The sequence below is a fragment of the Symphodus melops genome (assembly GCF_947650265.1).
Source record: "Symphodus melops genome assembly, chromosome: 7".
Taxonomy (NCBI): Eukaryota; Metazoa; Chordata; class Actinopteri; order Labriformes; family Labridae; genus Symphodus; species Symphodus melops.
In genome coordinates, this window is record NC_136697.1 from 23514572 (window position 1) to 23529964 (window position 15393).

General features: G+C 42.5%; 1 protein-coding gene across 13 annotated transcripts in view; it reads left to right on the forward strand.

The window, feature by feature from the left end:
* Window positions 1–396: 396 nt before the first annotated feature.
* The window catches only part of ptprfb (protein tyrosine phosphatase receptor type Fb), a 170486-nt gene continuing 155489 nt past the window's right edge, over window positions 397–15393 (forward strand). For 6 of the 13 annotated variants that reach the window (XM_079348473.1, XM_079348484.1, XM_079348472.1 and 3 more), the window contains exon 1: window positions 399–1007. The gene's annotated coding sequence lies outside the window, so the exon portion shown is untranslated. Of the gene's footprint in view, window positions 1008–15393 lie in introns of all 13 variants that reach the window. The other 7 variants (XM_079348471.1, XM_079348481.1, XM_079348480.1 and 4 more) reach the window with 3 other exon arrangements.

A 15393-nucleotide genomic window follows, 5' to 3' on the forward strand; every position in this document is an offset into this window, starting at 1 on the left:
TAGAAATAAATCACCTACATGAAATAGCCTACTCAGTGCGTTTCATCCAATATGTGCAGCTTATGTTTGTCAAATGTATCTTTTGGATAATAAGGCAAAGCCTCATTACAACTTGACTAAATCGCCTGGAATAGCTGAGAAGGGCTAAAAACGTATATCAGGATTATTTTAATTCATCTGTTATAGTAAAAGACTGTATTAAGAGGTCTTTGCTTACATAGAATAAATCCAAGATCCCAAGTTTTGCCCCGTATAATAACCTTCACCATTGTATACTTGACGTCGTTTCTAGCAGGTGAAAAGTGTAAACAGTGAAATAAAATAATGGCAGGTTTGATATATCCCCTCGTGTCTCGCGTTTGCAGGACCTGAGAAGGCTGGAAGTGAATGGACAACAGCAGCGAGTGAAGCCGAGTGGATCCGAAAAATCCTGCTGACCGACCTGCTGTGTGTGTTGTCTTCCACAGAGGCAGAGAGAGAGAGAGAAGCGTGACTGTGGAGGGAGAGACGGAGCAGCAGCAGCTCCCATAACCTGCCACAGCTCCTTCTGTTTTTAAAGGGGGAACCTGTGTACGGACTTCAACAAATAAAACTTGAATGAGACGAAAAGGAAAAGATTTATTTGCAAGAGAGGAAATAATATTTGTCTTCTTGCGTGCAGACAGGCAGCGACACTGAACACTTGAGCGGAGCTGACGTTAAACCCGTGAGCGGAGAGACGGCGGGGTGCTGCTACTGCTGCCACGAATAGATCCAGTATCCACCACGACCCCGGTCGACTGGCCGGGATAGGACCTCGTGTTCCTGTGGGCTGCCACTGACTGGACTCCTTTTCCCTTTCCCCATTCTTCTTCTTCTTCTTTTACTCTTCGGTCTGGTTCTACGTAACGCGTGTTAATTACATGAAGTGGAATTTGTGCTTGCTACAAAGTGGAGACAGGACTAAACGCTAGCGGGATCAGGGAGAAGGAGAGAAATGCAAACGGAGGTGACAAAGAGGAGATTCAGTAAGTGCACCGTTATCTTTTTCCTTTCTGAATGTCCCCCCCCATTGAAAGCGTGGCTTTTATCGCTAACTTAGTGAACAGTGTGTTTGTCTGTTTGTTGGGTGCGCGTTGTGAGCTGTGGGTACTTTGGAAAAATGCTCTGTTAAATATTGTAATTCAGCCCCGTCCTGCATAGACGATCTTGGGCTAATGTCCGACAGCCACGCACACGCGCACACAGACGCACGCGCACACACACACACACACACACACACTTTGTTGCTGTTTTATTCACGTTAACTCTAAATGAATACGCTGACAACTTTTAGACTAACCCGACACGAAATTACAGCTAAAGATATTTCGTCTGCACAGGAAAAAACCCTCGAAGCAAAAATTCCAAGTATCCACAAAACATGAAGGTGAATGAGGGTGGAAGCAGATTAATTATTTCCACAAGTGATTGTCGATAAACAAAAACCTGCGCCGAGTTGCCAATAAACTGAGCGCTGGCACTTTTCAGGGAGCAAATAGACGTGTCTGTAAGTCTGCGGAGGGATGAGAGCTTCAATCAAGCAGAAAATCTGTCGAGAATCACTGATGAAATAGAAATAGGAGCAGTGGTGGTCTGCGGGGCGCGAGCCTGTCCTCACCCTATTTTTGTGTCTGAACAGCAATGTAAGGAATTGTTCCTATTTTGGACCTTATATTAAACATGTTTAACCTTTCATGTGTGCGCGTGCATGGATGCGAGCATGTCATCGCGCGCCTCCGCCCCCCCTCCCCCCCTCCCCAGCATACGAAATATTTGCTTTTTTTTCTTTAGTTATCATCTCTCAGACAGGTATTCCACTTCTTAAATGCCCATCAGTTTTCAGACACTCCTGTCGTGACGTGTTTATGTCATTCATCTGCCCTTATAAACCACTGTTCCTGCAGCAGTGGCTGCGTACACTGCTGTGCAGTTGCTCCTTGCATATATTTTTTTATTCACAAGATAATGAAATTGTCAAGAATCGTCTGCCTTTTCATATGATCAGTAATATATAATAACCTGTAATCTTGTACAGGTCTTGAATAGGTGTTAAATAAGGGGAGTGTTTTGGAAAGATCCTCAGCATTGGATGAAGCCCACTGCCCTGTTTGATTTATTTAAAAAAAAAAAGGATTGCATGCATGTTTGACAAGTTGAGGTTGCTTCATGGCCACCATTTATTATCAATATATAAACCCGATTACTGCTGTCGCAGACACAATGACGAGACCATAACCACAAGCCAAACTGTAACAGGATGATACAGGGTGGGTTAGTTTCTTGGAATTGCATCAGAGGCTTTCTGCAAATGACTCCTATAGGCCTCGCTGCATGTTCGGGTGTCTAGCTCTTAGCTCCTGCCTACTGAAAATAATGTGATGGCGTATTTGTGTTTTAAATTCAGGGTTATATCATACCCTTCTGTCTTATTTTCTTTGCACATATCGAGGCAGTTCATCAATTAATACCTTTTGTTCTCATGTCAGCTGCAGAGATAACGTGCATGTAGGTGCACTCACTGTGTGTATTTCATCCCAAAGATGACTCTGTTTCGCTTGGTTTGAATGCAAGCTGTTAATGTACCTGCTGTAATTTGGTTGATATATCTGTTATTTAAACCTGTGTTGACGCCGGTGTTGTTGTGTCCCATGCTGCTGAAGCATTAAGGTTTTCCTCTGTCATGGTGGCAACATGTTGCAGGGGAGCTGCAAGCTTTCTCGATGTTTCTCCTGGCTGATTTTCCTGTTTATTCCTTAAATTTGTGTGCCTTTTTTTTTTTTTTTTTTTTACATTGAATGTTTCACTTTTTGGTGTTATCTGAATAATATTTCTCTGCCATTGTTTGAGCACTCGTAGTATGTGCTGAATACCTATACATCAGTGCAAACTGTTAGGCCTACTTTGTACTCCGACCACTTCAAAACTTAAAGGATTCACGTGAAGACGTGTGATTTATTTGACCTAATCTTCATGACTCTTAGAGGATTACAGGTTGGCCCACATTGGATCATTACATTGCTTTCTTCCTTTGTTCCATGCCAGGAGAGTCAACAGTTGGTCTGATGAATGATTTCTTTCTTGTGAGAGAAAGTAATCTAGACCCTGACGTCATCCACCAGGCATGCATAGTGTCTAATACTGGGCTGCACGGAAGCAATTAGCAAGCATCAGCTCTACTGACACTGCAACATTTGTTTTGTGGTTTGACCTGTGGTTTAAAGAACTGAAACTCAGGTGAAGCTGTTTATATTGTCTCCCTTTAAATAGTTTTATTTACATGCTCAATGTGGTTGTGTTCTTTTGACCTGGCTACACTTCCGGCCTATGTGTACATTTGTACGTAGCGGTTCTGGGTATTTCCTCGCTGGCCTTGTGTGGGGCTACTTGCCATAGCATCTGCCTCAGCTTCCTGGATCCTGAAATGCCGGTACTCCCTGGCGGGGGGCCAGTCTGAATGGCACTGTTAAAGCAAAACCAGCTCCTCTGTGACCACACACTGAAAAACCACTCGGCACAACCCTCTCCCAGCTGACGCTTTCTCATGCTTTCCATATGGGTAAATCTTTGTAATTTCAGGGCCTTGGAGTTCTAATGAGAGGTTCTGCCCAGAGTGTGTTGGTCTGTGGTGGGCGGGATCAGCATTTCTAAGCTTTATAGGGGATTATAAGTGCTCTGAGATGCTTCACTGGCCCACTGTTGGGGCGTTGGCACGGAGAAACCGAGAAGTCTTTTAAAACAGGCAAACTGGTTCAAACTGGTTGTAATGAAGCTTTTTGGAAGTTACAGGAGCCTAAAGCTGCAAACAAGGTCTCTCTCTGTATATTTCAACACATCCCAGTTCAGATACTCACTTTGACATCAGCTTGTCCACGATCTCTTCCGTCTACAGAGACAAGTAACGGCTATTGTCCTGTTTAGCATCCCACCCTGGCACAGTGACAGGGTGCTCTCCGTGGCACGCTCGGTGGATTTTTAACAATGCTTGTTCCTTTTACGTCAGCCGCACAGAGGCAATGAGTGATTTACTACTCTGTCTGCGACGGTAATGTAGGAGCAATTTGACTGCTGATTGAAACCAGGTCTCCCATTTCAGAGTCCACTGGTGGCATTATAAACCATTTACACCAGTGTTTTACAGGGCACCCCTGCGATGGGGAAAGTGGAAACAGGCGCACGGCCTAAAAGTGGCCTGCTCCACCATATAACAGCTATTTTTATCGCACACCTCGTGTGATTTGTTGGTTTTTCCTTCAAAGCGTGCGTGTGCTGTTGAGTGAAGTGCTGAATATGGATGACATTGAAAGGTCAAATGTTAATCAGTTTTGTGTGTCATCTATCCAACAGGACCTCCTAGAAAGTCATGGTCCGCCTGCTTTAGATTATACACCCTTTTCTGTAAGCGCTGGAACTTTTCTCTCCAGCTCCACTTTGTGATTAACAACTAAAGTCTGAAATCTGTGAAAATTGGCCAAAGCAATTTGCTTTGTCAGGACCTTGCGTCAACTTTGCTCTTGTTCTGTATCAACGTGTTAGAAGGTAGCCATTACCTAAATATACCAAGTACCCTTAATTATATTTTTACCACCTAAGCCTTAAAAAAAAAACACAAAACTCATTAAAGAGTCAAAGTGCTACTGGAGGGCAAGTGCCACAGACGTCTTTAGAGGAATAAGTGGAAAGACTAATGAGTGAAGGATGTTGGAATTCAACGGCTGAACCTTTAGGATGTCAGTGTTCTGTTAATGTCACTGCTAATGACTGAAGCTAAGCATTAGCAGCAGCAGTAAAAGCACACATAATTGACTCTGGGTTTATTGTTTTGCAACACTGGATGTATTTACATAGTAGCTCCTTACCTTCACTTTATTAGGTTTCAAGAAACCTGCATTTGGATATTTAACTCTATGTTTGTTTAAGAATACCACGACATTAGCACTGCAACCAGCTATGACATTCAGTGCTGTTAAAAATGTTGAGCATTTTCTTATTTAATCCGTTTTTTTAATTGGTCTATCAAATGTCAGAAATTATTCAAACACAACTTGGTAAGTGTTTCTCAGAGGCAAAGATGGCATGCTTAAAAGCCTTGTTTGATCCGTACCTCAAACATGTTCCGTTTATTGTACAAGAGGAGGAAAATAGGCAGAAAATATTCAGATTAGAAATTTGAATTTACATATTTTTACTCTCCATTTAATAAAAAAACAAACCAACCAAATGAATCAATAAATGCAGCTTTGTAAGTGATTAAAGGAGGTACACCACCAACCCACTCGAGTCTCAAAGTATCTCTGCTCTTTTCTTGATTTTCTTTCGTGTGATATTTGAATGTGCACTTTGAGAAAACACTGGGAATTGTGCAGTTATCTGCCCATTGGTATGCATAACAAAGTCTGTGGTGAGATGAGGAAACTGTTGCTATTCATCTTCTGTGTGATCTCAGATGGTCCCAGATGGCGTTGCAATCCCACCACACAGGCCATCTAATTATAACTTTTAGCCACCAAACACATCGAAGAGGATTCTTATTGCTTTAATGTTTACCTTCACTTCACTGCTGCTGATTTGACTCCTCTCACCTGACAGTTACATCATGTCATCATGTAGAAACTCTCTGCCGCTCTAAGTGCTGTAGATTTGATGTAATGTCGTTACTGTTAAGCATTTCAGTTGTTTAAATAGTTTAATACCCATAACGAGGCTTTTTTCAAACCAGTCTGAACGCCAATGGCATTGCTAGCCCATGCATGCAAAAATAATTATTGTTTTTGTCTAAACATAGTATTTTGTGTCTGCTCAATGAGCTGGGTGCTTACTCATACCACGCCTGCTGGCAGTGTGGGAAAACTGTTTTTCATAGAGGTAATAAGAGTGCAGGATGTGTCCAGTACCTGCAGTGCAAGGTCCCTGAAAACATCATGCTGCTCGAGTCTATATCGGCCTCAAATCATTCATTAATCATAAAGCGGAAATGCCAAGTATTTCCTTGTTACAGCAGCCCGAATGCCCTTTTTTTTTCTCTAAGCTAAATATCTTGTATTGGATGATTGTTCAAGCAAAAAAAAAAAAAAGGCAAAAAATATACCGTCTGTTGTCAGAATTGGCAATATGCTGGCCAGGCTGTACAGTCATGTAGATCAGGATATTTATGAATGTTACAGATACAGATAGTCTGCAGGAGCGAAGGATGTCGAGATGCCAGAATTTTAAACTTTGATCGATTCTTGTAAAAGTCAAACAATAATTTCCCCAATTGGGTCATTTATTCTAATTAACAACAATAGGAGTGCTCTGTCGCTCTCTCGCTCCTGACAGCTTTCACTTAACAATACCTGAGTATCTGAAGTAAATCTTTGGTACTTTTCGATACTCTTATTGATCATTTGAACGACAGAACCTGTATTATTTTCAAACACGTGCTGAAATGTGTCTGAAACCATTTGGGAGGATAACAGTTCATCATATCATTGATCCTCAGTGATGCGGTGTGCTTGATCTGCTGCGTGTGATGACTCAAACAAACTGACCTGTGTATCTGTGGAACAATGCAGCAGTGTGGCTGTTCAGTCAATGTGAAGGCTCATGTTTTGACACCACATGTTTTTTTTTTTTTTTTTACATTTTTTTATTGTTGTCCTGTGAAGAGCTGTGTCTGCTGTAATCCTGCAGAGAAAACACTTGAAATGGAACAAAACACCATTGTTTGGTTTTCACACTATCACATATTATACTTTCATGCTTGCATAAAGTTGGGTGTCACAGTTAATTAAAAATGGAAATGTGGCAGTAATTCACCCAGGCCGTCCTTATTTTGCAGCGATGGAAATACATAACGCTATTAAATCCAACTCTGAGTTTTATGAATCATTAGAGCCCAAATGGCTTCATGTTCCGAGAGATGCCGCTTGTGTGTTATTACATCTTTCGCTGAGGATCCAAACATCGATTCTGTGTGGATGCTCCTCCACGGTTATGGCACAGCAGACAGTTTTATCACATCTTGTGTATTGGGAGATGTACCGTCGAGTTGACAGGGACATGTGACACGCGTGTAAGACCTGGGCGCCTCGGCTGAGCGTTTGCCCTGTCAGCAGGAGTGGCTCGGATGACGCGCTCGTTCATTTCAGACAAACGCTGGATGGGGACAAATGGAGCAACGGCTCAGCGGCCGGTGTCATTCGTTTCGCTTGTCGTTTGTCGAACGATTCTGTTCGGGGTTTTTTTTTTTTTTTTTTTTTCTCCACGTCTAATTAGAACTCACACTCACCGAGTCGCACGCACACCTACAAACACACCGGCTGGAGCAGAATTGATGTAGAACATTACATGAAGGTCAAACAGTCAGCCGTCTTATCAGGGCTGGACTTAAATGCCACATACTCCATGCTTCAAAAGTGGGAGAAATGTGACAAATTCACATAGGTTATGTAGATTAAACGCTGACTGCAATGAATAATGAGCCAGTTTTCACACTGAGCTTGGCCTGGATTCTACATCTACTTTATATTAGCAGTGCAGGCAAGCGGATGGTCCGACGAGAGGTGGAATAAAAGGTCCTTCTCGGCCTCTGTTGTTATTCACTGTTGACACTTAGCGTGCTATGACACTGTTGCATTACTGATGAGGGGACCGAGATATTTGAGATGTGACAGTCATGAAGCCATCCTTTATTTATGTGGCCAGAGAAGGAATCATGACTTTGCGTGTTTTAGCTTGCATGCAGTCTTTCAGTGGAAGGATGTCGGCACATTATAGCCGTGCCCTGTGTGTGTGTGTGTTTTTTTTTCTCTAAAAGCTTCTTTCCTCGCGGGATTCTCTGTCCAAGCCATTACCCGTTCTGGCTTGTACGCAGTTACACAAGCATATGGACAGTCAGAGATTCGGCGTGCACTTTCAGGTGCAAAAAAAAAGGAAAAAAAATCATGCTGACTGATTTTCTGGAAAAAAAGAAAAAGAAAAAAGAATTGGAAGTCAGTAGCAAGACACTTTGTCAGAACACTCCACTGAATGCTTTTAGCTTATGGAAGCGGTAAAGATGATTCAAGACTGACAGTTGCAGCAGAAACTCTTTTAGAAGACGCACTTTAAAGCACTGGCCTCAAGACAAGCCAAAAGCACTTTTTTTATTTTTTTATTTTTTTGGGAAAAAAGAAATTCTGTAACTGACCATGTGTTGATTGTAGCAGCGAAGACTCATCTTCATAGCTCTGCATGCTAAAGAACAACAGTGACGAGCAGAAAAAGTGCATGCCTTGCACTCCGTCTGCCCCGCTGATACGGCAGATGGATAGGATTTTAGGGAGGCAGGAAGAGGGGGGAGGGGAGGTGGGCATCTTTGGCAGTGAGGGACAGAGATGACAGCTCTTCATCCACGCAGGGCGACCAAGGGCCTTGGCTCTGAGCACCTACTGCATCCTCCTGACAGAGCCTTGATGCCATCAAAGGCCATTAGCGTTGACAGCATGTCATCGCGTCACACCGGAGCTCACGGTCAAGACATGAACAGGCAAAAACAGCAAATGAAAGACGGCACACTTGGAAATAAACAGGATTTTTTGCCAAACGCAAATCTGAAGATGTGTTCCCTCTTTTCTGCGATAAAGGCTCAACTGAACTTGCGCAGAAGCTGCACACATGAGGCTTTGTTGGCAGTATCTCCGGGATTGTCCACTTGCTGTCTCAGACTGGGAGCATGTCTCCACAAAACCTCCACAGCCAGCGTTGGAGATGTTTTTCAAGATGTCTTGATTTGATTTAGTTCGAATGCACGACACAAGTGAAGACAAGTGACTCTAATAAAACCATGTAATGCAATAATTCAGTGACTGAATTAAGGACTGAGCAAAGCTTTGAAGCGTGCTCTTCTCCCAGCTCGGCTCAAAACGCACCGGGAAGAAAAAAAAAAAAACCTTAAAGACCCAAGTGTGAGGCTCATGACTGTGAATTATTTATTCTCAGGGCTCGAGCTCGTGTGAAAAATACAGAAATGTGGGAAAGAAAGTTTTATCTGTTGGGATTGTTCAGAACATGACGTGTCTCTAAAATCAGTGCGATTAATAATTCACTGTGGATATTTAAGGAAGTAAACAGAGAAATTAACCATAAACATGCATGCGAGTGTTTTATGATCATCACGTCATTATCACGTGTCATTTAGTCCATCTAGCGTCGAGGTATTAGTCATGTACTGTAACCTATTTCTGGCTTTGCTGTAAGAACATACCCATCTAAAATAAGACATATTACCACACTCCAAAGTTTTGTTATGTAAGTCAATCCAGTCTGATCGAGCTTAAATTAATCAAGCAGTATTTGAAGCCGAGAAAATTGCCAACAGATAAGCCTTGAAATGTGTAATAGTTCCCATCAGGGACATCGTGGTATTATCATAACCGAAGTAACAGAAGAATAAAAGCAACCGTCTGAGCACTGACCAGAATGACAAGTTGTTTCCTGCGTCCTGTTTGTGTTTGAACGTCGGGCTACGAGGACACAAATGATCCGCTCCACTGTCGCACATTACCCGCATTCATCAGACTCGCATTAAAAACGTTTCAAGGTTACACACTGGAGTGTCGAGCTGAAATCATGTCGACTTCTCCTTACTGTAGTCGGAGAGTAATGGAATATCCCAGCACGAGGTTACTGGAGGCGGTGGAGGTGCTGCGGAGAGGGGAACTCATTTGGCTGTCTGTAATAAATGGAATTTATTGTATATTTAATGTTTATGGACAAAGGATAAAAGGCTGCTTTCCATTACAGGAAGGTCTGCAGGTTACTTTCCATTGTGGTACACCCATGGGTGTGGCAGATCGTTTATACAAATCCATATTTTTTTATGATTTTATTATTGTTTGTATTTATAGGGGCAGATATACAGGCAGAGAAAAGGAGATAATACAACATATCATCGCATTTACAGCCTGAGCTAATTTCCACAGTTTATGACCAAGGGGTGTTTTATTAAGAGAAAATTCAGACCCATACAAATTACATTATACAAGACAGAAACGTAAATGTAGAGTAGGCATTAAAACATGCCATAAAAAAAGCGACATTAAAGACCCGAGGGCTGATACCAGATCAAAACCAGACACTTGCATTTCATGTGATCCGACTTTTCCTCCGCTGCGATGTCATGCTGTTCACGACTTTTGCACATTAAACCCTCGAGGGGAGAATGTGGTTGGTCCAGAGGAGACTTCGTGAAACAGTTTACAATTCCCCACAGATCAACATGAAGCACTGAGTAATGGTTAACCAGGTCACTGAGCACAAGAAATCCAGCGCATGTCGACGTGCACCTTTGAATGTTTGCCTTTAATGATGTGTAACACATTAAGATAATAATGCTTTATGTCTTTGCAAAAGTAAGATTTGACTAATTATCGAGATGTAAAACATCTTTATAAGTTCCAACACACATTCTCATCCTTCAACGAAGAACAACAGTCCAATCATTCTTTTATTTCTGGAGCAAATTTCAATATGATTTCAGAGGTTAAATCATCTTTGCATAACAAACATATGCAGAAAATCAGGTTAATCTTCTGTAAGTCAAAAGTGGTGCAAACGCTAACAAAGTCAATTATCTATTCCAAACGGATTGGAAATGGAGTTACTCTTTTCATTTTCACATATTTCACACTTGTGAGGAGATTCCATTAACCCACAAGTGCTCGTGTGATCTTTTACCGTCGGGCTTTCTTCAAATCAGGGGATAAGGTTGAATTTGACGTGACCGCTTGATGATCAGATGCAGACGCCTTCCTTCCTTCCTCTGCTTGCAGTCGCTGAAAGCGTTGACGTGAAGTCCCACTAGTTGTTCTTGAGGTTTTTTGTAGCTACGACTTCATCGCTAACAAAAGTTCACAATAGAAGGGGCGATTGCAACAGTCATCCTCTGACCCTGGTTTACGTCCGAATTCTCTGTGAACTCACAAAGAAATATTTTAGCGTTTGAACGTTTTCCTTTGCCCCCCCCCCCCCCCCCCCCCCCTTTTGTTTCTGCCTACCAGGACGAGTCAAGAGAACCCTGTGGACACAGCAAGGTGAGCTCCGCTCTGCAGCTCCTCTAAAAGGGCAATGATTCATGAGGCTGGCTCTGCTGTCCCTGGGGCTGGGAGGAATAGCTGGCATTATCTGCTGCAAATGGGTTTGAAAATGCTGTTGGCCACGTTGACCAGGGCACTGATTTATAGCTCAAGATGCGCTGAATGCTCGGGCTTTTTTTTCTTCTTCTAAGATAGGTACGGAGCCCCCACCACCGCTGCACGCCCCAACACGCACACAAACGTATACTCACTCCTCACCAAACTCACAATCTGCGCATCTTAACTTCATCCTGGCCGTGTTGGAGAAAGAGAAAAATGAAATTTACAACAGCAAAGTTGTGAAGTGAACGAAGTAGTCTATTGTTCCTAATACGTCAGGCACAAGGATAAGCAGTTTTTCCGCCCTTATCTTTCTTTGTCAAGGCCCATATATAGATATGAGCCTTATCCTTGACTTGAAGTAGGAGCCGCTGTCAGAGAAATAGAAATTGCCTCCTGAAAATGGTTCCCTTTAATCTTGAATCTTAGGAAAAACTCTTCTCTCTGAACTACTGTGAAATAGGGTGGTTAAGCCCTTCTGGATAGTCGAGTCTTAAGAAAGTCTGCTGATTGCTTTGTGTGTCTTCCTCCCTAATAAGCTTTATATCCATGTCTGAGCTTTGGAGTCCCAGCAGCTCTGATTTTTCCTGCTTTCAGCCAGGTAATATTGCCCACAAATGTCTGCGATAATTAATTGACAGAGCACACTGAGCATGTTTGAGAAAGCTCGCGTCACTTGAATTGCTGCGGATTTATTCGAAGCCTTAAATTGTCATAAAGCAATTAACGTGGCACACATCCTCACTGAGCACCCCCTCCCCCCCTCCCTCCCTCCCTCGGAGGGGACAAGAATTTCCTAGTCCTTTTTAAGTCGGACAAACTCCCGTCTGATTCCCACGCCGCTTCTTCAGCATTACACGGACAGGGATGCTTTCTTTGGGCTTCACACGCGAAGCAGACTGCTGTCTCGTTATTAAAGCAACAAGGATTACTAACTCGACAGAGTGAAGTGTTAGTCAGAACTAAATAACCAGCATGTTTTCACATCCAACATGTCCTCTCTTGTGTTTTTGTTCAGTCTCTCTCCCCTCAGAATACTGGGACCGAGCAGGAAAGAGGGGGGAGGAGGGGGGGGACGGTAAAAAGTCAGCTCGCAAACAAGGGCTGCACAAACCGGATTTGACTTACTTTGTGAGGCGTTTAAAATGTAAACTGACAGAGGAGGCTTTAGCCAACATCACCTGCTTCTAGTGTTTGCAGTCTGCCCCATTAGAAAATTCCTCATCCCGCCTCACTATTGTTATGCAAGACCTCCACAAAAGGCAGAGACTCGGCTCACGTTTCCCCTCTCCAAGGACACCCAGGAACCCTCTCGAGGATCAGCAGCAGTTGCTTTGGGTTCTAATGAGTGACATCTAAAGTCTGTGAAAAGGTCTCCACATTGTGCCTGTCCACACGATCATCCATCTTCGAAAAGTCCCGCACCCCCCCCCCATCACGCCCTTTGGAAAATCACCTTTTCCCAGCTGGATGTTAATGTTTCTAAATGGTGTACTTACAAGTGGATTATTTAAAAGGCTACGTGTCAGACAGATCTTTATCTGGCGGCTTGGCAGCTTGACTCGGACTCACTCGGCTTCCTGTCTCTGCATGTTGATTAGCTTGTTTTTTCCTCCCCTCTCCTTGCTATGCTGTGTGTAGTCTTCTGTGCTAAGTCACCTCATGTGATTGGGGCAAAGTTAGAGAACTCCAAAGGAATGGTTCATCCTTACTCTTGTCTTTTAGGGCGGTGACTTGAACATTGGGAGAAGTAGCCGTGGGGTTATGTGGAAGAAGCTGAAGTATGTGAGGGTACGCTCCAAACTGTACCAAACAGCCAGCGAGGCCCCGAGTTTAAATCGGTTGGTCTGTCGTGCAGGTTTATGTTAACTATAGATTTCTTTGGACAGACCACTGATAATGTTGAGTAAAATCAGAAGAGGTTTGAATTAAAAAGCCAAATCCGGCTGATATGTCTGGCAGAGGTATTGACAGTTTCCTGATTCTGTCACGTTTAGTTAAACGCCTCTGCTATCTTCCATTGCATTCACAGAAGGATTTAGTTCACTTTTAACTGTGTGAGCAGCTTACTGCTGATTGGCAAAAACATTGTTGGCAGCTTCACCCCTGAGTGTGGTGCTTTGGAGATAAGGAATGCAAGGTAATATTTGACTCAAAGAAGTGGATTTATTGACGATATTCAGGTACTGAAATGGTGCAACACTGAAGGTTGGATGGCATCAAATGAACCCTGGGGATACACTTTGTTTTCAGTGAACATGTTCATAGTGGTCGTATAGGTGGTTGGTTGCTGATTAAGAAATAAATCTCGAAAGTGATCAAGCAAAAAGGCAAAAGAACATAAGTTTTGAGAAGAAGTCGAGAAGTTTGATAAAAAAAAAAAATGCATATTTCAGCAGCCTTAAAAAGACCATTTTGTTTTCACTGTGATGACACCATGCAGTGTTTTGTATTACGCTTTTTGTTCCAAAAAGTGATAAAAAATAATCCACACCTGCTTAATAAGGAGACTTGCGTGTGATATGCAGCAACAGGGCAGGATAAGGGAGTTCTCATTTTTGTCTGCTTCGAGTCTTATCTTTCTTTAATACCCGCGCAAAGCCCTGGCACTTTGATCTGATTTGAAGGTAATGTGCAGGCACATTTTATCTGCCCAAAGGAGGAACCCAAAACCAAACAAACAAACATTAAAGTAATGTTTGGAAATAGGAAAGATCACTTCAATTAAAAATTGTGTTTCAGGTTCTAATTGAGTTTGTCTGCTGTCAAACTCTGGATTATATCGAATGCAAGAATAGGCAAGACAGTGAGAATTGAAAACATGTATTTTTAAATAGAAAATATAGTCATTAAAATGAGTTTTTTTTTATTTGCATAGGATATAAAAGGACCTTCAGCACTGCTTAAACAATCAGTGGTTATACTTTATGTCTTTTCACAGTAGCATGGACAGAATGTGTCCACACACACTTTGATCTGGATTATATTCATCTACAGGAAGATCGTTTGTATGCTGACTTGGTGGAGTTCGGAGCTTTGAGTGCAGATGATATTAGGCAATGCTCAGACTTACTACTTTTCATTTTGACAAGTCCACTAGTGCTTTGATGTGATTTGAGGCCAGTCCAATACATTTATACTTAGATAAGATGTTTTGTATGAAACAGCTCCACAGTGCACACATAACCTAAAGTAGGCCATATATAGGATCTTCAGCATTTGTCTGTGAAAGCTGCTCACTGGGGACATAATATATCCATTAATTTATCTCTGACTGTTTCTTATTGTCATTTGTAAAGGCTGATGGTTTAAAGAAGTAAGAAGGTCCAATCAGTGGCAGACAGGTTTTTCTTTTTGTCTTCCTGTAATAAGCTCTATTGACTTAACTTTTCCATGAATACCAATGATCCAAGGAGTATAGTAAGCCAGGCGTGAGATGTACAGCTATATATCACCACGTAAACTTTTAGAGGCAAGAAGCTGCAAATGTAATCCAACCACTCCGATGTCAAATAATAAGTGTGCCGACTTTCTTTGCAAGAGAGCGAGAGATACAAGAATCGATCAACAATTCTCCTGCTTTGCTGCTTATGTTTCTCCCCTTCCCCTCTTGGAGCTGCAGTTCTATCCTGTATTTACCATTACAGGCAATTCACCAACCAGCCAAACCGTCTCTCCCTCTGTCTGGCTTTTGGATTAGAACAAACATGGTCAAGAAATCCAGAGTCACTTAAACAGGCGCTTTGGCAACAAATCTTAAACTTGTTCAAAATGTGGTTTCTTTCCTTGCTGGACGAGCCGAGCTCTAAAAACGACCAACAGCAAGGCAGAGGCTTGACTTTGGTGCTGCCAGATACTAAGCCTGCTCAATTTAGGATTTAGTAAGGGCTAATTGGATATTCTAGACAGCAAGTGTACCAGGAGCAAACAAAAGGATTTATCAAGGGTGGTGATTTACATGGCTGATATCAACCCATTGAAAAATGGCAGGATTGGCCCCCGACCCTGGTTACTGACATTCATCTTAGCACACAGACAATTTGGACCTAATCAGAACTGGGTGGAGTGGTCTGAACCGAATGGTTTTACAACTGCCTGTCAACATGTGACAAATGTCACCCAATCAAAACAGGGAACAAGGTCAAAGACACTGGGACTTCCAAACCTTGGACTTAAGTAGATTAAGTTCCTGGGTTTTGGTCGGGACTGTCTTCAGCCC